Source organism: Ascaphus truei, chromosome 3 (assembly GCF_040206685.1).
Source record: "Ascaphus truei isolate aAscTru1 chromosome 3, aAscTru1.hap1, whole genome shotgun sequence".
Taxonomy (NCBI): Eukaryota; Metazoa; Chordata; class Amphibia; order Anura; family Ascaphidae; genus Ascaphus; species Ascaphus truei.
In genome coordinates this window covers 409,719,599-409,731,599 of record NC_134485.1, presented here as the reverse complement: position 1 = coordinate 409,731,599, position 12,001 = coordinate 409,719,599, and the positions used below count along the sequence as shown (strand labels likewise).

The 12,001-nt window shown below is 40.1% G+C and overlaps 1 protein-coding gene across 1 annotated transcript in view; it reads right to left on the bottom strand.

Annotated features, from left to right (window-relative positions):
* Positions 1-10,917, bottom strand: part of TENM4 (teneurin transmembrane protein 4) — a 1,230,300-nt gene extending 1,219,383 nt beyond the window's left edge. The window contains 1 exon segment of the mRNA XM_075592607.1: positions 10,595-10,917. The gene's annotated coding sequence lies outside the window, so the exon portion shown is untranslated.
* Between the last annotated feature and the right edge of the window lie 1,084 nt (positions 10,918-12,001).

Sequence of the window (12,001 nt, the reverse complement as noted above, 5' to 3'; positions counted from 1 at the left end):
ACACACTCACACACAAACTGCTGCTACACATACAATAGCACAACACAATACACACACACACACTGCAGCCACAATAAAAAATGCAGCCACTTAAAAAAACTTTGCACTCCCCCCCCCCACCTCTACACACAACACAGCACCTCTACACACACACACACACACACACACACACACACACACACACACACACACACACACACACACACACACACACACACACACACACACACACACACACACAGCACCTCTACACAGATATACAGCAGCACAGCAAACACACACTGCTACTGACACACACACACAAACTGCAGCCACAAAGAAACTGCAGACAGCCACTTACTTATTTGCTTTGCAGACTCCACCTCCCCTCCCCCCGCCCCCCCAGGTCCGGTGATGTCTGCGCCCTGCCAGGAAATAAGGTGAGGACAAAATATGGGGGGGGGGGAATAAGATGATGATGGGGGCCAGCTTGGGGAGATGATGATGATTGATGGGGGACAGGATGAGATATGATGATGATGGGGGGGATAAGATGATGATGATGATATGGGGGGGGATAAGATGATGATGGGTGCCAGCCTTGGGAGATGAGATGATGGGGGCCAGGATGAGATGATGATATGAGGAGGGGGGATAAGATGGTGATGGGGGCAGCCAGGGGAGATGAGATCATGAGGATGGGGGGCAAGGATGAGATGAGTTGATGATGATGGGGGGGAATAAAATAATGATGATATGGGGGGCGCATCCACTGCCCTCCCTCTGCATCCACTGCCTTCCCTCCGCATCCACTTCCCTCCCCCCTCCGCAGCCACCACCCACCCCCTCCCCCAGCAGCCACCGTACCCGACCTGACACCATCAGGCGTGGTTTTTTTTTATATGTATTCGGGGGGCTTGGAGGTATTTTTTATATGTATTCGGGGGCGTGGGGGTATTTGTTATATGTATTCGGGGAGGGGGGGGGTTTGCATCTTTTACCATTGTGTCCAGTATTTTTGGACAAGCCACCCAGCAACCCTACAAATATATTCATCGTTGGACTCCAACAGAATTCAAAATAAAGTAGAGGTTTGTTCCTTCCGTTATTATGTAGTATCAATACTGGAGCATTTTAATTTTTATGCAGTGAAACTATTGATACATCTGGTTGTCAGTTTGAAGGGTTTTGATCACCAAAGAAATGGAGAAAAATAAATGAGGCATGTGTTACTACAATGAAATGTTTATTTATGATCTCCAAGGAAAAACTGTATATTTGTAATTTTTCTATTGCCAAAAAGTTGTGTCACAGCGTGCCATTACAGGGAAGTGATTGCTATTACAGTAATTACATGAGACTGGAGCCTTTTCTCATATATATCTGAATAGACAAATAAGCAAACCGCTAATCTTTTAAGCACTGCTACAAGTATCGAAGCGGCATAAAATCACATCGTGTTCCGTGAAAAGAAGGACCACTGGTATGCAAAGCTTAGTGATGTCCATTTTTATAACCACGACATTGCCAACCGAGTTCCACCCACATCACCAGATCAATGCTCAAGAGAAACAAGGTCCAGATAAAGATCAGACAAGGAATGGATATAAATTACGTATGATAAAATGGAATAAAGGTGGTACAGTATATAGATCAGGCAAAGTCAACATTCCATTTTATCGCTATATATATATATATATATATATATATATTTTTTTTTTTAAAGCTCAAAACAAAAACAAATAGGGCAGTATGACAGGAGGGGGAATTGGACAGACAGAGAGATTGAGGTAAGTACATCAGAATAAGATTATAAATTGCAAGAAATTGTTTTTTATTACAGGCTGTATCATACAAGGTAAATATCACTGATTATATAATAACGATTTCCTTCCTTAATATCTGTGTTGTTGATTTATTTCTGTTCTTATTTATTCCTCTTTTACCTTCTCCTTACCATCTCGAACAGTAAATAAATACATAAAAAAAAGGGGGGTGAGGTAAATGGTACAGTTTCTTTAGCTAAAGCGTTGTGCAGTACTTCAGGGAAAATTGGAGGTGACTTGTGAGACCCAAGCAACAGGGCTGCTTTTCAGCTTTTAAAGAATTCAACAAATTATTTGAATTTCCCACAGATTTCCCATTAGGCCCGGGCCTAGGGCAACAAAATGTTGGTGCGGCAAAAATTTCCGCCCCATGTGCTTTTGCCGCGCTCTCGGGCCTATAGGACCTAATGGGAAGGAACCCAGCTCTGTCTGCCGCCTCCTTGCTGCCGCCCTGATCCTCCTTTGGAATCCCTGTGTTAAAAGATGCCGCGCCATGTGACATTGCAGCATTGCCATGGCAACGTGACATCGCGACATCAAATGACATCAAGACGTTAAGTTTCCATGGCAACACGACGCAGTGTGATTTCAAATTTTTTGACGCCCGAAGCATTATTTGAAGCTGGGATTCCCAAGGTAAAGCAGGGCGGGCTGCAAGGAGGTGGCAGGCAGAGCTACAGTAAGTGCCTAGGGGTGGCAAATTTTTAAATCTGCCACTGGGTGTGAAGGTCAGGACAATGGGTTTCACTGAAGTGTTGGAACCAGGGAGTCCAAATTCTTTCAAATCCACCCATGGAATCAATTAGGTATTAGGTCAGTTTCTCCATCGAAACCACCTCTCGGATTTTATATTTGATTTGGGAAATTGTGGGAGGGGAAGGGGACCTTCCATTATTAGGTATTGTGCATTTTACAGCAGGTAGAATTTTTGTGACAGTCGTTCTAATTCAAGGATAGGCTTAACTAGCAGAACTTCCAATGTATGATCTCTGGGTATGTGTTCCCCTATTAATTGATGAATAATCTTCCATTTGAAGGGTTTGGCCTAATTATGGCCCAATGTAAGATACTGTATACTGGTCCTTACCAGCAGTCTCTGAATGCAGTAAGAGTCTGGAGAGGGAAGAGGTAACATTGCTAACAGTATGAGCTGTGCAACACAGATATTCGAAAAGATAAAAGCATACACAACAGAGCTAAAATTAAACAGTGACATTAAGGTGGTGTATACCAGTGGTATTAACGTCATATTAAGACTAGAAATCCTGTTAACGATTATAAACAGTAATGTGGATGTAAATCCAATCTAGCCCAAGTCAACAGGAGACTAAAAAACCTTAGCTTCTCTGAAAACCTCAAAAATGGTTTTAGTCCACGTTGGTTTTTGCGGGCGCAATGCTCAAATCCAGGAAATGGGCTTAGAAATAAAGGAGAAAATGGAAAACAGAAAATAGTGTACTAGCATTCAAACAGATGGATAATAGCCTAAGTAAGTCTTTAGAGTGTGCACTCACAATTTGGCACTCTTGAGTTGTATGCCTTTTCCAAACACACAGTGGGATCTCCACTGCCTGTTCCACTGGTCTTTTTCCTCATTTAATATCTGGGTCAAATTTGGAAATAAAAGCAACAAAAGTACCACATTGCTCAGTCTATCTGTAACTTAATGGGTCTGTTTGCAAATAAGTTGCTATATACTCACATTCTCTATATCTTGATATTAAAGCTGCAGACTAAGCAATATCCTACATGTGTGTTTTTTTAAAAATAAATCACTTCTGTACTATAAGAAAATACTTGTAGCATTAAAAAAAAATGAATTACATTTTTAATGTATTATAATGTAAAAACCATTTTTTGTTTCTATAGCAACCATTTACAAAGTCACATCCACTTCCTCTGGAACACCCCTTTTTGAGCTCTGCCCTCTCTCTGGCAGTGCACCAATTGTATCTAGTGACTGTCTGGTCACATGATCTTCCCCACAGAACTTTGCATCTTTGCGCCTGTTCTGCTGCACTGACAGCCATTTAGTGAACCCCCAAGCCAAATCTTCGCTGATCGATCACAGGAGAACGGATTGAACAGCAATTTAGCTAATTTCTTATCATTGTGGGGATTGTATTGATAAAAATAATAATTTTAAAAAAAACGGCAGCTTGGACTGCTGCTTTAAGCCTCTAGAAGTCTGAATGAGGAAAAGGACAGTGGAACACACGCATACCGGGGGAAAGTGTGGATTTTGAAATAGTGGGGATAGTGGTGATGGGAACTTGAGTCAGTTTATATATTCATCTATTTGAATCCCAAACCTGGCACATATAGGCCTCTATGTATCAAGAGGTTTGTAATGGGATTGTTTAGGCATGCAAAGGTATAGAAACTACCCACAGGATATCGCTCAGCCTGGTAGGACTGCAAAGCACATCTTAAATATTAACCCAGCTTTTAGGTTTTGCCTCTAAACGGCAATAAATGTGTTGTTCTAGCTGGGAGGCTTTGTAATATTTTAAATGGTTCGGAATCGCAAGACCTCCCTCGTCTTCATTGTGATATTTTGATGCAATCTGGGTTTTCTAACTCCAGTGCATTCTGGCTCGTTAAAAGACCTTAATTTCTCTGAGAAAACGAGGACTGGACGTCAATCTCAGGATGACTAGAAGTTAGGCGGGCAATACCGCAAATGTGAATTTAAAGCTTGAATTTTCTGAATAATGTCCTCACAACCCCCTCCAGCAGTCCCACAAAAAAGAAAAGAAAAAAACAGGATTGGACCAACTGGTTCGGAGTTCAGACTTCTGAATTCTGCATTTTCCCACATCCCCAGCACATTTTGCATTTTCAAGCAGAGCTAAGAAATATCACATGATGATCTGGGTGAGTTTGCGAATACATTTCTTACTATGCAAATAATTTGCCTATCAGCACAGCAGCAGCAAGATGGCACAGCAAAATTCAAATTAAGCATTTTCTCCCTGCCTGTGAAGAAATGCAGGCTATAAAACAGTTTGTAGCACCACTTCTCCGCAGCTAAAGAGATTGGGCATGGTTCTCATTTCACTTTTGAATTTTTTTCTCTACTGTGCCAAAGTGGAAATATATATTTCTTTAAAAAAAACATTTCATTCCGAGACTGTGCTGCTTAAAATATATGGGTTTGGGATCCATGAATACCCAATTCGCTGGCAAGTGGTACGTACTCTGCTGTCACAGTGCCCAGAAATGCCAATCTGTCAGTTCAAGGCAGAAACAGAATATTTAAGCTTTTAGTTAGAATCAGTTCGACTGATACACCATACAACAGGGCAGGTGACAATCAGCCTTAAATCTAAAAAGACATTGATTTATGCATTTCATCTCTATCGTTATCTGTGGTATAAGGTCTTATACAGACATTGCCATGCTTCCGGCAGATCGATTCTCGAATTTTAAAACAGTTTTGCAATCAAATTGCGAAAGCTGTATTTACAGTGCATTTCTAGGAACATTTAACCCCACAGGTACTGAACCATAAACAGACCACTCTGCATGCTGTTATCTGCAAAAAAAAGTGAGTAGACATATGATTTGGGGATTTAGCATAGTGATTAAGTTGATTAAGTGATTAAGTTGATTAAGTGATTAAGTTGACACTGTACAAGTTGTGGACACGATCTTCCTCCCCTCCACCGCTCAACATCATGTGGGGACCATTCACACAGGTCAACAACTTGAAGGGTCCAGCAGTATCTCTCTCTCCCCCACTCAACATTTTTAAGCACCTCAACATACCCACCTATAATTAGATACTAAAAGTGTAATTGTTACTTTCTCATTTCTGGACACATTCATGCCAATTCAATTGACCAGATGCAGGATACAGTATGTGTTGCCTAACTTCACCCCAGTTTAGGCTACTTGAATTTTTCAGGAACATAAAGCTTTCCACTGACGTAGCAAGTGAACACTTGCGAAACGCGTCACTCTGGGGAAAGAAGGGAAAAACTGCAGCATGGAACATGGTCTACAGACAATAGGGGCCTGGATGAGACTCCACTTGATGTGCTCTATCCCATGCACTGGGTTTGTGAGTGCAATTCTTGAAGCAGCGTGTGTATATATATATATATATATATATATATATATATATATATATACTATATATATATATATATATATATATATATTTTTTTTTTAAAATGAGTTGTGCGTGCCTCCCAGTCTTTTCAGAAGTACAAATATACCATGTGGTTAGGAGCCCCAAAAGGGAGAAGGAAATCTAACTTCATGTCCTTCAAGGTTTACAATCTAAGTGAATTTTTAATCAACAAAAAATTCAACTTCCTCCCCACGGGTGAATTTACTGTTATAAAAGGAACCTTCAAAGCAGAAATTCTAATAAATGTGTTCCATGGAAACAAAACTGACATTTTCACTCTTCTGCCTAGTGTACCATTTTATAGACTTGTATTTATTCCTTGTTATATGGGGAACACAATGCAACCCCAGATAATGGAGGCAATCTCTAAACGGAGGGCCAAAAAATGAATGTACAGAAAACTCAGGCAAATACAAAGGAACAGTCATATGTTTTTATAGAAGAAAAGGCACACAGTATGCATCGTGCTTATAATCCATCCTCAACAAATACCATGGCATTTCACTGTATCTTTTAACCCAAGGACACATGGTGCCGTACTGTAGTTTGCCCTGCAGATATACATTTCAAAATATCTTTTGTAACTTTTTCAGAGAAAAATACAAACACTTTTGGGCAATGAAATTCCAGTTTATCAAAATAATCAATGTTTTTTTTTAATGAAATATATCATGCTTACATCAAACAAGCCAAGAACACCTATTAACCTCTGTCCCATCCATCATATGCATACAGTAAAGAACTGAATAGTTGCTAATGTTACTAATTCCCTGTATAGTGTTCTAGACACAGCTAAGAGAATGACATATCCAATACCTCTGATCCTCAACCCATCAACCCATAAACATTTAAAATAAATTTCACATATACTGTATCTATATAATCTAATTATATTTATATAATTATATACATAAAATATAATATACATATTTCCCACTGCGAAAAACCTAGGAGAGGGACCTTGATGAAATAAATCCACAATCTCATCTCAGCATGGAAGATAGTTTTTTTTTATGGGAAGTTCATGCTATAAAAAAACAAAACAAACATAATTTGGTCTGAAATCATTTAACGCTTCGCAGGGCGCACCGGCAGGAAGGGGGTTAACAAGATTTTTTATGCTTGCTATAGTAACTCCTATTTTCTCTCCATATTTTCTGTATTTACTTATATTTAAGGCCTACCTTTTTAATTGTTCATTTTATTATTTTATGGGGCCCTTGAATAATATAAAAAAGCTGAATGTTGAATATTTGTAATATTGCTTTGTGTTATGTGTGTATGTTTTTATTGGGACTGCTGTTTGCCCTTTGCTAGCACAGTAGCCTGCAAACTCTGACAAAGAGCACCTCTGAAAGCTGATGAGTTAAAGGCCTTACATCTCCCTATAGTACGGATAACAGGCGGATCTCCATTTAATCTATTCCCATTCTGATTTGACTGATAAAGACTTTATTTTACATACTGTAAATCATTTGTTCACAACAGACAAAGGTGTCATTTACAAAGTAAGGGTGGGACACACATGATGGAAAAACACAATTGTTTTGCTCGACATCGCAAAAGTTTTCAGTTTCTTTTTTCTTTTTGACCATTTCATTTAAAAAAACAAACACAAAAAAAATTCTTGAGTTTTTGCTCATATTTTGTTTGGATTGGAAAATGTATTCCAAAATTATATTCAGAGTTTGCATTAAATGCCTGGATCTGCAAAGTTCTGATTTTTATATACCTGTGAAAGTGCCCATTCTTACTATGAAAGGTACCAACTTTGCATTTTTTTAATGTTATTTTATTATTTGGTGTTTTCTTTTTTTTTTATGAAAAAAATCCAGATTTTATACAGATTAGTAGTCAGAAAAATTGTCCTGTCAGATATGACAGAAGTTTATAGTGCTAAACAATACAAAACAGTCAGAGACACAAATTAGACATGCTTAACGCCTCCCTAACTCTTCCTACATACAGTACACCAAACCACATTTATTTGCAAAGTACCACCATCCTGACACTAGGAAACGCATGTCAAAAATAGCTCTAGTACCAATAATGTATGTTACAATGATACCACTGTATCTCTTCTGCCGATTTATACTGATCCCAAATAATGTGAATACATGCCCATGTAAGCATCATGAATCTGAGACATCATACTACAAGTGCATTTATTTCCAGCCTAGTCACTGTACTGCGTGAATATAAAACCTCTGCACCGGAGGAATAGAAATAAGACACACCATTGAAAAATACACTCACACCGTGGGTTTTTTAGGCGTTTTTCAAAGGACTTTGTGTAAATCCTGCAAGCAGTGCAAGGAGAGACTCTAGTGGGTACACTGCACAGAAACTTCCCCTCCTGTGACAGAGGCGCTGTCCTTCCTCCTACCCTTCTTTTTGCAGGCAGCCATGGTCTATATGCTTATGAAATTCAGATATGTAAATAACATGAAGAATACCAGATCTCAGATTATGTAACCTCCAGTGGACAGTCACTATCCACCGGAACCAAACGAGCCTTTACAAACATTGCATTGCGTTTATGATAGTTGATGAGCTTTGCATTCTTTTTACATTTTCAATATTATTACAAATCAATTGAACATGTCACTACCCCTGTCACTGTGTAGTAAAAGAGGCCGTTGCCTAATGGGATGTTTTTTTGGGGGGTAGGTTTCAATGATTTATTTTCATGCTGTACCACGCATCATTTCAGCCTTACCACTAGAACGTTGGATACAAAAAGCTTTCCGACAGAGGAATCAGACATGTCATACGAGTCACATATACATAAATGTGTAAACGATAGAAAATGGACCGTATTTTAAAGGGCACCCTGACCACCAGAGAGCAGCGCTTTTGTATGAGGCGAATAAAGCATGTGTTGTTATTATTATGATTGATAAGGATGGAGTGTGTGTGTGTGTGTGTGTGTGTGTGTGTGTGTGTGTGTGTGTGTGTGTGTGTGTGTGTGTGTGTGTGTGTGTATGTATATATATATATATATATATATATATATATATATATATATATATATAAAAAATAAAAAATAAACCTGAGGGGAGATTCATGACTGAATGAGAATAGCCCATAAAAAAATTCTCCTGCTGAAATCAGAAACTGACTCATATTGACTCCTAGTCAATCCACGTAAGGAAGCTGAAGGTGGTCTATGGGTATTCAGGAAGAGATCTGACAGAAAGCAGGTACAGTAGCGTGACCCTAACTGTAATGGTTAATAGTACTATTTGAATCTTAGGATAAGCAACGGAATGATAAAGGGGAAGGATGTCCCACCCAACTTTATAGACTTCATGTAAAAAAAATCCTTACAATAAGCAGTTCTCGGTTGCAAAACAGGTGTAACATTATACTGTGTCTGAAAGGGGCTTAGCCTTAAATCTCTACTGTTTCTGTTAGTCTCCCCAAATTCTGATTAGACTGTAAGCTCTTCAGGGCAGGGACTTCATCCTCCCAATGTTACATTTATGTCTCGATGCACGATCCTATCTGTCATCTTATATTACCTGTATTTTAACTGGTTGGTAATTAAAAAAAAAAAAAAAAACACATACATACAGTATACCTATCTTTAAAATTACTTATTTGTTCATATATGATGCACCCCCTTCCCTGACAGGTGGCCTGCAGCGCAATACACGGCAGACCCTTCTGGCAGGGAATTGGTTAAAAGAATTGCCGCTGCAATAATCATTCCACTGGATCAATAAGTATATAATGTAAGATTCCCACCCAGTTTAGCTTTAAAAAGGTCACGTCCAAGCATAGCCTCAACTACACTATTCCCTGCCAGTGACATGTATGCACTTCTGCTCCCTTAATCCGTCTTCCATATCCGTCACTGACAGATCTCCCCTTATCTGCTCCCGGTTAGTGACGCTTAAATGTCTACATTTGCACCGGTGTCTTTATGGCCACTTACAATGCAAATTTGCATCTGATTTACAGGTGCTGCGTTAATCAACGGACCTGAATTCGCTGCCCTCCCCCCCCCCCCCCCCCCCAAAAGTAAGGTAGATCCTTTAAACGAGACGCAAACGTGCTTCAGAAAAAGCCGCAAAGGAACGCAATATGTCCATAAAGCATCTGCCCGTCTCCTGGGACACTGATAAATGATCCCACTTGTGCTTCAGCCCCAAGCTTTTGATGTGACCTGCTCAGGTCTCAGGACATACAGCGCAGTGAGTCCAACAGCCAGCAGAAAACCACATCGTTAACAAGAAGCACACAGCACAACAGATAAATAAATAAAAAACCCCATCAAGGGATGCTTTTAACAAACGCTCCTTCAACACCGTACTGTTCATGTGAGCCCTGCACAAATCCATGTATACAATGAAACAAGAAATATAATACGATCTTGCTTATGCTGGTCTTCTCTATGAGACGTATAAGTATAATGATGCAGGGGAACTAACAGCCTACTGAGGCAGAAGCAGGAGCCCAGACAGAGGTGCACAAGCAATTGGTGATTGCCTTTGCTCTCCCTGCAGTTTCTGTTTGGATTCACAGGGAGACGAATGAGGTTGCTTGTTTCACGGGCAAGAGAGGTTTGAAATATGCCCTCCTGTGCTTGTTAGCAGAAGACCGGTATAATACAGATACTGTACAAAGCACTTCCAGCAATGCTTACCATTCTGCAGGCTTCCAGATCCCAGACACCGCTCTCCTCTCCTGCCAAGATCCAAAACTGCTCAACTCAAATCTCTCAGTCACTGCACAGACACGGGCTCTCAGAACACCACACAGCAATGATGTCCTGGTTTTCTGAAGATACACAGTGGCCCTGCTACATCAGTCCAACCTAAGCAGCCTTATTCTGAAGGCTAGGTTTTGTCCTCTGTATTTATTCCTTCTTTTTCGCTTTTCTCTGATACAAACACACATATCAACTGAGGCACACACAGGTTACATGAATGGGAGGCAGGAACCAATCCCGCAATGCCTGGGAATGACAAGCACACATGCATTCAAAGCCAGGCAGTACCACTGAAGGATGAGAGGGGGAGCCTAGATTTTGTTTTCCTCCTCCAGTGATGTTCTATATCTCTGTTGCTAAGTGGAAATTCACCTACAAATTGTTCATTCCCAGCCCTGACTTCTGGCTTTACTATTTACTGTATTCTTTATACATTCTTGGACACAGGTCCGTTCTATCTGCATTTAATGCAGCTCATGTTACAACAGTCGATAGCTGGTATTGATGTTATCATTTAATTGTAATTAGTTCCCAAGAGAGAGAAAAAAAAGGTTAGATCAGACATTAAAGGAAATTACACAATAAAAAAGATATGAGGACATCTGGCGTGTGGGAGCGGGTTGACCCCTTGTGATAAAAACAAATTGATATATGATACGTTCTTGGGACAGAAGGAAAATCATCTATTTGTTATCTACTTTTTCTTTCTTTTTGTATTTGCTATTTTTTCCTATCACATAAGACTTTTCTGGGTGCTAAGAACATGTGCCTAACATTACATACTTCTTATTAATGTTCCCAGTATGTCATTTTCATTCCTAACTTCTAATGCAGTAAGTGCTTTGGTAATGCACCCTATGTCCAATTAAGCCATTTAATAGACAGTAGAAACCATCTTTGTGTCAGGATTAAGTCCTAGTTAGAGCTTGTGATTAAATTAAAAAAAAAAACTAAAGTTATGCATAACCCTTTCAGTGCTAGTTTGTAACGTAGCACATATCTTTCCGGTATTGAAGGAGCTATCTTATCAGCAATCTTTGTGTCGTCATGTTTGTTTTGGGTCTGATATATGACAATGGTGTGAATAAAGCAGGTTACACTGAGCATTATCCTCCTATACCCTGCTTTAGGCGAGGTCCCCGCTGGCTACTGCAGCATCCGCTGTGGCGCACGCTGCAGGGACAAGAGCCGCCCCACAATGGGGCCGGGCCCGCTGCGAGGGGGCGCCGCCGCGCTGCGCCGAGAGAAACTCCTTCTCTCAAGAAAATTGAGAGCAGGAATAGCGACGGAGCACTAGGCCACGCCCCCTGGCGGTTCAGCCAATGAGGGCAAACCTGTCGG